The 16,207-nt window shown below is 44.0% G+C and overlaps 1 long non-coding RNA gene across 1 annotated transcript in view; it reads right to left on the bottom strand.

Annotated features, from left to right (window-relative positions):
• Positions 1 to 326: 326 nt before the first annotated feature.
• The window catches only part of LOC135496360 (uncharacterized), a 31,426-nt gene continuing 15,545 nt past the window's right edge, over positions 327 to 16,207 (bottom strand). Inside the window, exons 2-4 of the long non-coding RNA XR_010448660.1 lie at positions 1,978 to 2,086; positions 1,302 to 1,413; positions 327 to 901 (exon numbers count right to left, since the gene is read on the bottom strand). This is a non-coding gene — a long non-coding RNA (uncharacterized LOC135496360). The remainder of the gene's footprint in view (positions 902 to 1,301; positions 1,414 to 1,977; positions 2,087 to 16,207) is intronic.

The following is a 16,207-nucleotide window of genomic DNA, read 5'->3' as shown; positions in this document are numbered from 1 at the left end:
AACAAAGTTTCCCGAAGACATCTCCTGTAGCATCCTGAGGAAATCAGGGATTAATGTCAGCACGGTGGATAACCGTAGCGGTTTAGCGACCAATATGTACGGTTCAGCGAACTTCCGTTTTGCTCGAATTTTCAAGGTAGCACACATTTTTACAATTTTCGGTAAGGTCCTGTGGTTTAATCCGGTTCTGCTTATAATGCATGCATCATCAGTTGTTGTAGTTTACATCAGTATGCCCATGGGGTTCTGACTTAGAGAAACAGAGCTAACATTCACGTTGAAAGTTAGAAATTTGATATCATTTTATGGCGAAGCCTCTGAAATTGACGCCATTTTTGCATGGCTATCATGTACTAAAAAGCTAACAATAAAGACTGACGAAGTAACAAGTAATATGCATGCCCTTTTGCTGAGATACATTGCAAAACATGTTGACTTCATGAAAGTGTACGATGTTTAGCGATATTACTGTACACCGGTTTAGCAATGTAACGCACTGAAAGTGTACGGGTTGTATGGTTCAACGATTAAAAATTATTTATCGCATTTCACTCGTAATATGGCCCAGACAGTCATAATTCTCAATCTAAAAGGTAACTTTACCACCAATAGTCGATCGTTTTTGCCTTCGAGGCGTGGGAATTGTCTTCAATTAGCCGAATATTTTACTCTATTTCAGGAGCAACTTTTGTGAGAAAACGTCGACGAAAATGCACGGTCTTGTCGAGCAGTTTCTCATACACCATCACGGAGAGTGCACTTTATGCTTGTAGGTCTTGTGGCACACCGTACTCTGTTTTATATGAACCCTCGTTTATGGATAGGATGTCCATGGAGACGAGAAGAACTGGGATTACCATGCCGGTACCGTGTCATGGAATGCTGCAGTATACGTCTGAAACTGAATTTTAACGAAATTTGTTAAACCACACAAGGTGAAGTCGCTGAACCACTCGAGGGTTCGCTAAACATGAACGGTCATTGCAGAAATCGGTCAAAATCACGGAAAAAAATTAAGAAAAGAGCAGAATTTCGAATGAAACACCACGAAACACATGCCCAGTGGTTGATTCTAAAGCTTTGAAGGGAACCTGACGGCCTACCGTTAACTAGACAGCGATGACATGGTACCCTACTAAACTTGTTTAAAATTTCAGGAGCAATGTTTCTTCAGAATTTTTGTGAGAAAACGTCGACGAAAATGCACGGTCTCGTCGAGCAGTATCTCATACACCATCCCGGAGAGTGCACTTTATGCTTGTAGGTCTTGTCGCACATCGCACACTTGTAAAGGTTCTCACCAGTGCTATCTTTGACGTGTCTTGTGCTGATTGAGCGTCCATTTTACACACACGTCGCACACCAGTGCTTCGCACCTTACGAGCTTATTACGAACCGTTGCTCGGAGAACAACTTGTTTGTTGAAAGTAAAAAATAAAATTCTATCAGTCAAATTGTTGTTTGCTTATACCTTTTTGTTCTGTTTTATATGAACATTGATGATTATTGATAGAATGTTCATGGAGACGAGAAGAACTGGGATCACCATGCCGGTACCGTGTCATGCAGTGCAGTAGTATACGTCAGAAACTGAATTTCGAAGAACAGGTTGCCTTTGTTAAACTGTACAAGGTGAAGTTAATGAACCACTCGCGGGTTCGCTAAATGTGTATGGGCATTGCAGATATCGGTCAAAATAACGAGAAAAAAATAAGAAAAGAGCCGAATTTCGAATGAAACACATCCCCAGATGTTGATTCAATAGCTTTGAAGGGAACGCGACGGCCTACCGTTAACTAGACAGCGATGGCATGGTACCCTACTAAACTTTTTTCAAATTGTAATTAAATAGCCCTATAAACGACAAAAACCATCGCGTTATGATCTTAAGGATAGTATCTAGCAAAAGCCCACGCCGCTACATCGCAAAAATGTATCCAAATCTTCCATATTTTACTATACTGATTTTCAACTCACGTCATCTGCTCGAGTGCATAAGCGTCTGTTCCTTGAACCGTCTGTCACAACCAAGGGCTGCGGCGACTCAACGAAGGCTTTTTTCCTCTACTGCGTTTTATTATGAAACCTAAAAAAGCATATACAAACATTAGTAAACGTAAACATATCACAAAATACGAACCAAAGGCAAAATACGAACTAAAACGAAAACTTACGGCTGTTCTTGCTCTGCTCTTGCATGTCCAATTACTATGCGGCCAAAAGACCAGGGACCAAAACGGGCGAGGCCAACGCGACCAAGGCCTATATGCCGATGGTCGCTACCATTATTAAGCAATAGGGGTGAAAGCAAGGGTGGTATGTGACGCATCCCCCTCCTAAGTTTGGACATACAAGATTCACAAAATTTAAAGATAGACCTAAACTAACTTAAGCAAACTAGAATCTCCAATTACGAGAACTAACGCAGTCACTCAGTGACTCACTTACTCAACGACGGACTATAACGCATACATGTACGACTGAAGTACAAAATTTAACTAATTAACCATGGAAAACTTGCATCTGTAAACCTGCGCAATATCACAACTGTATGGTCTTTGCTAGACAAGTACTCGTCTAAACGATGTATCTGAATAGTCCATATATGTACAACAATGTCCGTAAGCGATAACGATCCAACACTCACACGTTAAACGATCGACTGAGATAATCCGCGATCCTATTTTCACTACCTTTAATGACACGAATCTTAAAGTTGAAACTTTGCAAGTACATCGCCCAACGCATAACCCTGGCATTGTCGATCTGTCTCTTATCAATGCATGCCAGTGGTTGATGATCAGTATACAACAAAAACTCACGACCAACTAGGTACTTCTCAAATCGTTTCACTGCAAAAACTAACGCTAAACTTTCCCTTTCTATACATGAGTAATTCCTCTCTCTAGGCAACAACTTTCGACTGCAATACGCTAACGGGTGTAACCTGCCATCATGCTCCTGCAACATAGCGCCTGCCACGGCTAAGCCGCTCGCATCTACCTGAATCACGAATGGCTTTTCGAAATCCGGCAACCTCAACACTGGTCGTTCCGAAAGCGCATTTCTCAAATTTTCAAAGCTTCGCCGTTCCGTGTCATGCCAAACAAGGTCATTAGAACTACCTTTGCGCGTCATATCTGAAAGCGGTGAGGAGTGCTCCGAAACCTGCGGGATGAAATTATGACTATATGCTGATTCGAAGGTACCGTGTGACCGATTACGTCATCGACGAAATTTTCAACGTTGTCAATACCAGCAAGCAGTTTGCGCATCAGGCGGTTGAATGTAGCCCGCTGTTCTTCAATCCAAAGGGGGTGCGACAAAAGCGGAAACAGCCTTGCTCGGGGGTCGAGAATTGTGTGAAATCTCTAAATCGCTCGGGAATGATAGTCTGCCAGTAGCCCTTAGAAAAGTCAAACATACTAAAGTACCTGTCACCTCCAAGCTTGGCATAGATGTCATCCGTATTGGCCATGGGTTCGCAGTCAAATTTGGTCTTCAAATTCAAGCAGCAAAAATCAAGACAGAATCTGATCGAAGAATCCTTCTTCTTTATCAAAACGATCGGTGCATTATAGGCTGAGTTGGAAGGTTCAATCACACCAAGACGCAACATCTCAATGACTTCCTTCTTCACCTGATCTCTCATCGCATATGGGATTGGATAAGGCTTGACGTGAACCGGATCCTCATCTACCAAGTGAATCTCATGCATCACCAAATCAGTGGCTCCAGGGACATCAGTAAATATATCTTGAAATTCCTCCAGTAAGTCAAGTACCTGCCGTCTTTGTTCAGGGGTCAAGTCAGGACAAATGTGAACATCCCGATAAGTCTCCTTACCCTGCGCTGCACTAGGCCTAATGAAAGACTCAAAATCGCCTTCGTCAGTGTCAGGCTCAAAGTCAATCACCGTGACTCCAGTAGTCACGTGACTGTCACAATCAAGCAACACAGAACCAGCAACACGGTCTCGGCGAACATACCTTTTCAGCAAATTGATATGATACACCTTCCTCCTGGATCCGAGATCAACCCTGTAATCATTTGAGCCTATCTTTTCAATGACCTCAAACGGACCTTTCCACTGCATACGAAGCTTGTTCTTATCAGTGGGTAACAACACTAATGCTAAATCGCCAACTTTCATTGTGCGAGGCCTTGCCTTCTTGTCATAGTAATGTTTGGCGCGTGTCTGAGACTGACGTAAGGAATCATGGGCCAGCTTACATGTCTCTTCCATACGATTACGTAAATCTAGCACATACTCATACGTGTTTCTCAAATCGGGATTGGACACTTCTTCTGTCCACAAGGTTTTTAAAATCTGCATGGGTCCTCTGACAGTTCTACCATAGAGAAGTTCGAATGGAGAAAATCCTAAGCTTTCCTGAGGGACTTCTCTGTACGCAAACAATACCGCATCCAAATATCGATCCCACTGCCTAGGCTTATCTGCACACAGCTTCTTGAGCATCTGCTTCAATGTAAAATGGAAGTGCTCCAACAAACCGTTGGTCATAGGGTGGTATGGGGTGGTCGAAATAGACTTTATGGATAGTAACCTATTAACTTCCTTCATGACGTCCGACATGAACTGCGTCCCTTGATCTGTCAATATTTCAGATGGGAAACCTAGCCTACTAAACATACTAAACAGGCCTTCGGCGACACTTTCTGTTTCAACACTGGGAAGTGCCACCGCCTCCGGATATCTGGTTGCATAGTCCATCATGGTCAACAGATACCTATTTCCAGATTCCGTAGGAGGATGTATAGGGCCTACTAAGTCTACACCAATCCTATCAAACGGCTCAGAGATGATCGGCATCGACTCCAACGGAACCTTCTGAACTCTACCCTTGGGAATCGTCTTCTGACAGACATCACATGACTGACAAAACCGAGTGACATCACCTGATAAACCTGGCCAATAGAAACAACTTCCTATACGGTCTATCGTGCGGCGAATAGCTAAGTGGGCTGAGACTATGGACTCGTGCGCAACTTGCATGACTTTCATCCTGAACTTGCTAGGTATGACTAACTGCTTGACGGAATCACTATCCTTAGGGAAGAAAATCCTATAGAGTAACCCTTTCCTAACCTCAAACCGTTCCTGATAGCGACCTCTACAACTTCCTTTCTTTCCTATCTGGGCCTTTTCAAACAATCGACTCAAGGTGGCATCACGCCGCTGCTCATCCCTGATTTCGTCACAACTAACACCAGCAAGATTCTTGTCTGCATCACTGACCTTCAAGGGAGAAAGTGGTTTGTCCCTATTGCGAACCTGTGCTCTGGTCAACACTGCGCATGCATCAGTGTCGACATCTGATGGACAACTAGACAATCTCCCATCGCTGGCACTAACGGTGGGCCTATCCTCAACAGGAGGCCTATCATCAACCGTACGCCAAACGTCCACAGTTCTATCACTAGGCCTATCATTTACTGGGCCTATTTCACCTGTAACTGCCCCATTCGGCTCTTCCTAATCTAGGCCTGTACATTCATCAACACCCAGGTCTGGATTATTAGGATCCCGCGCTCCTGGAATGTTGCCAATAATCAGCTCACAAATAGGACTGTCCATACACATGGCATCACCTACAACTCCAGAATAATAAGGTGTATTCACAGTAATATTCGCCAACGCACACTTCCTAACTGTACCATCAGCCAAGAAACACAAATGAAACTTTCCTGTCAACGACTCTGGACTGACAAGACTTCTTTTTACAACCACACCAGTACACCCTGTGTCACGCAATGTTTTGACAGTTACGTCACCGAGTTTCCCATTCAAAACAGGCATGCCGTGACAGAGATCACTGACCGCATGCTTATCACACGCTCCAGTCACTAACTTTAACTCATTGCCGCATGCTAGTTTCACAATACCGTCGGCAAAACATTCCACAGGCGGAAAGTCAGTTCCCACAGTTGTCCTACACATTCCAACGGATTGGACTTGCCCCTTGCATTGACACGATGTACACTGGACATTGCCATCACTCACGCCATTAACACTATCGGTGCCAGACTGACACTCACTAGGCCTACTCGAATAGTCAGAACTCTTCCGCTTGGCAGCGAAACCTAAAATTTTCCGACCAGGATTTCCACTCTGATCAGACCTAGGTTGACTCGAGCTAGACTTCGAGGACTTATTCCTCGGATTCAACTTACAATCAGCGTACTTGTGGGCAGTGCTATTGCACCCCCAACATCCATGATGCCCAGGATCGGGTTTTATGCCTACCAAGCTACCCTTTGTAGCGGAATCGGTATCAGCTTTCTTTACTGAGCTACCATTCTTAAACTTCTGATCCTGTCCTAAACTAAGCTTATTGAAACCTACGCCATTCAAGCTATTTGCACCATGAGCTTCCATGTATTGCTCTGCCAATCTTGCCATCTCATTCACATCCTTCGGACTCCTCTCTCTAAGGAATAGAGCGAGTGATCTGTGACATGCATTGACAAACTGCTCCCTAAGCAAAAGATCGGTCAAACCTTCATAAGACTGGTCAGAATTCGATAGACCAACCCACCTATCTAGGTACCTATCTAGCCTTGCCAAAAATTGGGTGGAGTTCTCGCCTTTCTCAGGTCTCGCCTCCCTAAACCTATGCCTATACCCTTCTTCAGTATGTTGGTATCTTTTCAACAGTTCCGTTTTCACCTTATCATAATCAGATGCATCAACAGTTTTCATTTGACTATATGCGTTCAATGCTTTACCAGTTAATACAGTACTCAGGCGGAAAACCCACTCGTCCTTATCCCATCTCTGTTGCGTCGCGACGCGTTCATACCGTGCGATATACGCATCCATGTCATCGCGTTTTTCATCAAACTTTGGAATTTCTGGAGGCCGCATCTTGAAAGCTGGGTCGGCACGGGCTGCGCCACTTGCTGCGGTGGCGGCTTTAGCGCGTTCAATTTCTAATCTGCTCAGCTGCATCTCTCTTTCATGCTCACGAGTCAAGCGACGTTCTTCACGGGCCTCGGCGGCGGCATTGGCTTTTGCTTTTGCCCTTTCAGCGCGTTCGGCTTCTTCCTCGGCGTTTTCAGCATATTCTTGCATGTGCTTGTCGACGAACTCGCGCAATGGCTCACCAGACAGACCTAATGAAGTGCCTACTGCTAAATACTCCTTTAAAAGCTTGGCTGACATAGCGAATCAATAAAATTCGAGAAACTTGCACGCAACCAATCGACCAGGTCAACCAGGGTTCCAAATAATCGCGACTCAAGCAACGCGAGCGACAACCGAACTACGTCGCTGAAGAAGTCATGATGGCAATTTACGAGTAAAACTGACTGATAATAAGGCGAAGGAACAACCGTTTCTAAAAAAAAACAGGGTGAAAGAACTCAATACTTCAACAATACGAATCAAACATCAGGGCCTACAGTATAACACCTCTACAAATGCATTCAATGGCGAACAACAATGATTGTTATGAATGTCTCTTTGTCTTCTTCCACGAAACTGTCGGCGGGTGGAAACCAGAGCTCATCTGAGAGTTGTTTCTTGTCACAAGGAAAGTCACAAAACAGTAATCTTACCACCTTGTACTGCCAGGCTGAATACGACTCGTATACGTTGTAAATACCGGAAATTTCACAGAGCTGCACGGGAATTTCTTCTCCTGCGTGGCTTGCCGTTCACGAACTGGGACGAAGTCCTGCAAGTTCTTGGACGCTGAATGGTGTGACGTGTATTGTCGACGTCCTGTACACTACGTAGTCCTGTCGTCGCGAAACAGTGGAACTGGAGTCCTGCCAGATGTGGACGGTGTCGACTGTCGGACGATGCTCTATACGGACGGTGTCGGACTGACGGTAACGGTCCTGCCGGTGATGGTCCTGCCGGGGTCGCCAGATGTCACGACCAAGGGCTGCGGCGACTCAACGAAGGCTTTTTTCCTCTACTGCGTTTTATTATGAAACCTAAAAAAGCATATACAAACATTAGTAAACGTAAACATATCACAAAATACGAACCAAAGGCAAAATACGAACTAAAACGAAAACTTACGGCTGTTCTTGCTCTGCTCTTGCATGTCCAATTACTATGCGGCCAAAAGACCAGGGACCAAAACGGGCGAGGCCAACGCGACCAAGACCTATATGCCGATGGTCGCTACCATTATTAAGCAATAGGGGTGAAAGCAAGGGTGGTATGTGACACCGTCCATTTGGTCGCTAAACCGTTACGATCATCCACCGTGGTAATAGCAGGGCCGGAGAACGTTAACCAACGATTTCCTCACGATGCTCTTAAGTAGCGTGAAGTAACTTCTTTTTTTTTTCATTTTCTTTTTTTATTATTTATTCATTATTCAGAATCACTGGTAACGCAGCTTACGTTCACTCAGTCATATTCCGGTCTGTCTTGGCAATTAGGGACAACACGGCAAGGATCACAATTCCAAGATTCGAAATGCGAGGCTTTAGTTTCACTATAGCTCTTTATATTTTCAAACTTGAACATAACAGATTGGCGGTGCTACTAAGTGACTGGAGAAAACCATACCAGTTTTGGCTTCATTTTTCAAGAAACGAATTTGTGTTTAGCCTCCGTAAGGCTTTTGAAAATAATATCATTCACCTGGTTTGCAAAATTAAAGATACCTTATTAAACTTGCTACGGTGGACATCTGTCGTTGTGACCTGGGACCGTCGAGAGCGTACAGCAGCGATGTATGTGAATGGTCAAGTTGTCCAAAGGCAACATGTCATGGGAAGTAACCTGGACAGTATTTACAACGAGCATGAGCGGTATCAGCTCGGGTTGAGGGAGGATGAGCTCGGTGAAATGGGTGTGTTTATCGGATCGATGAGTAGCCTCCGTGTTTATCACCATGCAATTTCTCCAAGCAATGTCAAGAAGTTCCATAGCGCCAGTAGGTGTACGAGATGTTAAAACTTATATCACCAGTAGGGGTTTTGACGGTTTCTCTAACTTTTTCCTGATTTATCTAACAATAGTCCGACAATGTCCGACTTTTCCCTGAAAGTTTGGATATTTTTTAAACTTGCGATAATATCAGGACTTCCCAAAATAGGTCAATAAAGATTGAATGGGGTTAATGAGGTGTGAGCCAAACACTCAGAGTGACCCATACTGTGAATACTAATTAGCTCACTCAAGTAGGTAACATAATGCCACTGACCATCGCTATTGCTCGGTCAGTGGTCTGATATCTCGGCAAGTGTATCGTGTTTGTTTCGCATTCAAAACCACAATATACTTCTTTCTCGAATCGAGTATTGTATTAAAATACTCGATTCGGCGAGGCTGAAATCACAAACTCTTCAACATGGAACCCCAATACGTAGTTGGCTAAATTCTTTACGTTTTGTTTTTTCAGTCGTCGTTGATAGAGGGAAGTACATCCGGACAAACACGGACCGAAGCTTATATGACGTATCTGGCCCGATTAAAACAGCAACACGACGCACACCAATAAGCTGCATTGCGTATTGTAAATCGCTGATTTTTCCTTGCAAACATGCTATTTTCTCGCACAGAACGAAGAATTGTGAGCTTTTCTCAAAGTCGATTTATGTTTTACAAATAAGAACGAACTTAAAGGCAGAGGTTAAAACAGGATTTCACTACAAGCTAAAAGTGGAGACCATGTAATTAATGAATAATTTGTCCATGTAATGAGGGAAAAGAGTTGCTTCTATCTGATGAGCAGCGTAACAAATTTCCAGTGATACAGATAGAAAAGCCAAAAGTCGTCAGTTTACTCGGCGACGAAGGAATTACCTCTACTGGTATCATCAGTTGCGACGTGGTACTATCAGCATAACCTTGTGCACGTGTGGAACATCAAAATACATTCGCTAGAAGAGGCTTTTCCGACTTCTTAACAGTTTCTCTAACTTTGTCCTGATTTATCCGAAAAAAGTCCGACATTGTCCGACTTTTCCCAGAAAGGAAAAAACCTGTGAAAAATATGGGGGCTTCCCAAAATAGGGCATTTGAGGTCATAGCCCTGGGTTGGATAGGGTTAATGAGGTGACTTAATTGAGTGAGCTAATTAGTATTTACACTTAGGGTCACTCATAGGTCTTTGATCCTTATTAATGCCCTAGTCGCCAGCTCTACTACGTGACAGTACATCGGCAGCGCTCATGTTTCTACGAGGAATATTTTTATCACTCAGTCATACCATACCCATGCATCTTGACCACAAGATTTCAACGTTTCTGAAAGTACTTGAAATATTAGCGATAAACAATGGGTGAGCCTATGTGAACCAGACCTGACCAAATGTAACAGCCGACGAATGTCTTGCGCCCTATCACTGCTTAGAGATGGAGACAGATTACGGACACCACACGGTCAAAGACCTGGCCAAGCTTAACTTGAGGAAGCTGGGGGCTGCCTGCTGCGAATGAAGTCAACTGGTCATGTGCGTAGCTAGTCTTTCGGCCGGGGAGGCTCTCTTGGGGAAGGGATGGCTTATTGACACTTTTTGAAAACGTTCGGCCTGAATCACCGATCATAAATAAATACATATAAGACATTATTTTGGTGACCTCTGCGGCATCTGACCCCCCCCCCCCCCCCCGCTGCCCAGCTAGCTTTGCCTAATGCTGGTAATGGTGATCATAAGTCAACCTCACAATTGTGCCATCATGATGTTTCATTTTAACACTTATTGATCTTCATGACGAAATATGCAGCAATCGATAGTCTGGTATATATACAACAATCTATAAGACATACTTATAGGCCTTTGAAAGTTTGCATCGTTGGCTCACCGAACAGCGCTGATTAACGTTCCTCAATGCATAATTGAGGATCAAATCACTGAGACGTCGATGATAATCGGGTTTCTTATGCGGAAACGCCCAGCATGAAACGCCTGCTGCATTTCAATTTGTGGCTGTCAATCATCATTTCCCTCGTAACAGAGGCAATCTTACATCAAATTATGGAGCGTGAGTACAACCATAAACACACTCAGTGCTTTCTTTCCCATATCCCCACTCTTCCTCGATATTTTCTCTTTAAAGAAGAACCCAACCGATTCATTCCTGACCGCCGCCACCGCCCCCTCGAGCTTCCGCCCACCAAAGTTGAGCTTGTGTCTCACTAGCCAGCGGTGGACCCCGCTGGGCGAGACGTCAGACATACCCAGACCCTGAAAATGCTCAAAACTCACATCAGAATTGCCCGAATTGGGACCAAGGAGCGGGCTTATATGCTATGTAAAGGAGATTTTTGAGGCACAAGAGCTGACCTCCATAAGATAACCGGATATATGTACTTTGGAGGTTCATTGCCAAAAGTGTAACCCATCTAAGCTTGTTTTGCTATATGGCCCAGAACACGAACGAAGAAAATTCGCCCTCAATGAACTTGGACAAATCTCGCCCCGCGGCTTGGACGTATGTTCGGATATGAGGCCCAACTGCAGTGGCGGCGTGGTCCTAAACTCACAGAAGATGGCCTCATAAAATCACCAAAGCATCCTCTGTAGATGGAAATTATGATCATGACGTTTAAGTAAGTAGTATTTTGAATAGGACAGGCCCATACATTAACATGGAGACGGGATGCGCCTGAAGAACTGTATTTTGGGGTAGGACTAAAGGCGGCCACGTATCCACTTGCTAGTGAGACCTTCACAGATATAATTGGAAGATTCTCGTTCCTCTTTCAGCAATCGTCAGTTATAGCCTCAACGAACCTCATCCAGACGTGAGGTATATAGGCTTTAAGATATACATGTACAAGAAATTACGAAAGTAGGTCTCAAACCGACTTGGATGACTAATATCACTTACCAATTGTCCGCTCAACCGATGTAGAGACGAATCATACCAGATCCTAAGGAATTAGTTTGCCGCTTCGAGTAGTCTGCATCGAGAATGGCTTCATAGACCATTCTCCAAGCAGATCTAATGTCTAGGATTATAGTCTCTCTGCCGACACAGAATTCTATTAAACAGCGAGGCCCGGGATGTGGCACAGGCTCTTGATGATATTCGAATCATAGCAGAGCATAGCGATCGTACCTACAAGAAAAACCCCAACACAGATCACATAGAACTTTTGAAATAAACGAGTCAATTAATATTCGTTTTGGAGCTAATCGAACGGTATGAATCTCTTTGTGATCTACTCTACGGATCGTGGACGAGGTAAACAAGGTGGCGCCCCCTGTTGGCAACCATGGAACGATGTAATTACGGAAATCAAGGGCTTTTATCCCAGTTAATTTTGAGGACAACAACACAGATCCCTGAAGACATCTCTTGTAGCATCCTGAGGAAATCAGGGATTAATGTTAGCTGGGCCGGCCAACATTAACCAATGGTTTCCTCAGGAAGCTCTTAACTAGCGTGAAGTCACTTGATTTCATTTTCATTTTCTTTTTTATTATTGGTTCATTATTCAGAATCACTGGTAACGCAGATTACGTTCACTCACTCATATTCTGGTCTTTCTTGGCAATTAGGGACAACACGGCAAGGATCACAATTCCAAGATTCGAAATGAGAGGCTTTAGTTTCACTATAGCTCTTTATATATACATGTACATACTCGAACATAATAGAAGGGCGATGCTACTAGGTGACTGGAGAAAACCATACCAGTTTTCCTTTTATTTTTCACGAAAAGTATTTGTATTTAGCCTCGTTCAGATTCATTATGAACATCTCATTCGCCTGCAATGCAAAAATAAAGATACCTTATTAAACCTGCTACGGTGGACATCTGTCGTTGTGACTTGGGACCGTCGAAAGCGTACAGCAGCGATGTATGTGAATGGTCAAGTTGTCCAAAGGCAACATGTCATGGGAAGTAACCAGGACAGTATTTACAACGAGCATGAGCGGTATCAGCTCGGGTGGAAGGCGGATTGGCACCATCATCAAAGCAGGGAAACTGATGTGTTTATCGGACCCATGAGTAGCCTCCGTGTTAATCACCATGCACTTTCTCCAAGCAATGTCAAGAAGTTCCATAGCGCCAGTAGGTGTACGAGATGTTAAAACTTATATCACCAGTAGGGGTCTTGACGGTTTCTCTAATTGTTTCCTGATTTATCTGACAAAAGTCCGACAATGTCCGACTTTTCCTTGAAAGTTCGGATTTTTTTTAAATTTGCGATAATATCAGGACTTCCCAAAATAGGTCAATAAAGATTGAATGGGGTTAATGAGGTGTGAGCCAAACACTAAGAGTGACCCAAAGTGTGAATACTAATTAGCTCACTCAAGCAGGTAACCTAATGCCACTGACCATCGCTATTGCTCGATCAGTGGTCTGATATCTCGGCTAGTGTAGCGTGTTTGTTTCTTATTCAAAACCACAATATACTTCTTCTTCGAATCGAGTATTGCATTAAAATACTCGATACGGCGAGGCTGAAATCACAAACTCTTCAACAGAACCCCAATAGGTAGCTGGCTAAATTCTTTACGTTTTGTTTTTTCAGTCGTCGTTGATAGAGGGAAGTACATCCGGACAAACACGGACCGAAGCTTATATGACGTATCTGGCCCGATTGAAACAGCAACACGACGCACAACAATAAGTTGCATTGCGTATTGTCAATCGCGGATTGTTCCTTGCAAACATGCTATTTTCTCGCAGAAAGCAAAGAAATGTGAGCTTTTCTCAAAGTCGATTTATGTTTTACAGAAAAAAACTAACTTAAAGGCGGAGGTTAAAACAGGATTTCACTACAAGCTAAAAGTGGAGGCCATGTAATTTATGACCCAAAGTGTGAATAATTTGGCCATGTAATGAGGGAAAAGAGTTGCTTCTATCTAATGAGCAGCATAAGACATTTCCAGTGATACAGAAAGACAAGCCAAAAGTCGTCAGTATACTCGGCGGCGAAGGAATTACCTCTACTGGTATCATCAGTTGCGATGTGGTACTATCAGCATAACCTTGTGCACGTGTGGAATATCAAAATACTTTCACTAGTAGAGGCTTTTCCGACTTCTTAACAGTTTCTCTAACTTTTTCCTGATTTATCCGACAAAAGTCCGACATTGTCCGACTTTTCCCAGAAAGGAAAAAAACCGGTGAAAAATATCAGGGCTTCCCAAAATAGGGCATTAAAGATCAAAGGCCTCGCTTTCCAAAATAGGGCATTATGGATCAAAGGCCTGTGTTGGATGGGGTTAATGAGGTGACCTAATTGAGTGAGCTAATTAGTATTTACACTTAGGGTCACTCATAGGTCTTTGATCCTTATTAATGCCCTAGTCGCCAACTCTACTACGTGACAGTACATCGGCAGAGCTCATGTTTCTACGAGGAATATTTTTATCACTCAGTCATACCATACCCATGCATCTTGACCACGAGATTTCGACTTTGCTGAAAGTACTTGAAATATTAGCGATAAACAATGGGTGAGCCTATGTGAGATAAAATGTAGACCAGACCAAATGTAACAGCCGACGAATGTCTTGCACTCAATCACTGCTTGGAGATGAAGACAGATTACGGACACCACACGGTCGAAACCTTGGCCAAGGTTAACTGGAGGAAGCTGGGGGCTACCTGCTGCGCATGAAGTCGACTGGTCATGTACGTAGCTTGTCTTTCGGTCGGGGAGGCTCTCTTGGGGTGGGTCGGCTAATTAACACTTTTTGAAACATTCGGCCTGAATCATCGATCACAGATATATATATGTAAGACATTATTTTGGTGACTCCTGCGGCATCTGACCCCCCCCCCCCCCGCTGCCCAGCTAGCTTTGCCTAATGCTGGTAATGGTGATCACAAGTCAACCCCACAAATGTGCCATCATGATGTTTCATTTACACACTTATTGATCCTCATGACGAAATATGCAGCAATCGATAGTCTGGTATATATTCAACAATCTACATGACAAACTTATAGGCCTTTGAAAGTTTGCATCGTTGGCTCACCGAACAGCGCATTATACAATGGACACTATTTTTGTGCTGCAAGCATCATCACTTTTAATTTGGCTAACTGATCAACATTCCTCAATGCATAATTGAGGATCACTCAGATCAAATCTGTATCACACGTCGATGATAATCGGGTTTCTTCTGCGGAAATGACAAGCATGCAACGTCTGCTGCATTCCCGTTTGTGGCTGTCAATCACCATTACCTTGGTGACAGCGTCAGTCCGGCGTCAAAATATGGAGCGTGAGTACCACTATATACATACTTAGTGCTTCCTATTGCATTTCCCCACTCATACTCGATATTTTCTCTTCAAAGATGAACCCAACAGATTCATTCCTGACCTCAGCCGCCTCCCCTCGAGCCCAAAGATGAACACAACCGATTCATTCCTGACCTCAGCCGCCTCCCCTCGAGCCCAAAGATGAACACAACCGATTCATTCCTGACCTCAGCCACCTCCCCTCGAGCCCAAAGATGAACCCAACCGATTCATTCCTGACCTCAGCCGCCTCCCCTCGAGCCCAAAGATGAACACAACCGATTCATTCCTGACCGCAGACTCCTCCTCTCGAGCCCAAAGATGAACCCAACCGATTCATTCCTGACCGCAGCCACCTCCCCTCGAGCCCAAAGATGAACCCAACAGATTCATTCCTGACCTCAGCCTCCTCCCCACGAGCCCAAAGATGAACCCAACCGTTTCATTCCTGACCGCAGCTAGCCCATTATATAGCCTCGATCCTCTACGCTGTACATCGAGCCTGTGTGTGAGCTCGAAAAAAGCCAGGAATTCCAGCCCAAACGCATTTAAGTTTAAGCCATGAAGAAAAACAGCAAAAACCCCTCGGTGTAAAAATTGTTTGATGTCACAAGGCTAGCCAACCAATCAGGCCATTGTTTCGGCAACAAATCATTTTCGCAAAGGCACCTCGCACTTCGTCCCTTTTGGGGACGAAGTGCGAGGTGCTGGTATAGACTAGTACGAAGTATTGGTCTAGACCGGAGCCACCTCCCCTCGTACTTCCGCCCATTAAACAGAGAAGGATATCGTTGGAAGAATTCTCGTCTAAGGATATTCTCGTTCCTATTTCAGCTATCATCAGTTATAGTCTTAACGGACCTCATCCAGACGTGAGGTGGTTCTATGAACATTCTCGTTCCTCTTTCAGCTGTCATCAGTTATAGTCTTAATGGACCTCATCCAGACGTGAGGTGGTTCTATGAACATTCTCGTTCCTCTTTCAGCTATCATCAGTTATAG

Source organism: Lineus longissimus, chromosome 11 (assembly GCF_910592395.1).
Source record: "Lineus longissimus chromosome 11, tnLinLong1.2, whole genome shotgun sequence".
Lineage (NCBI taxonomy): Eukaryota > Metazoa > Nemertea > Pilidiophora > Heteronemertea > Lineidae > Lineus > Lineus longissimus.
The sequence above is the reverse complement of the archived record's forward strand: the minus strand, read 5'-3'. Positions and strand labels throughout refer to the sequence as shown.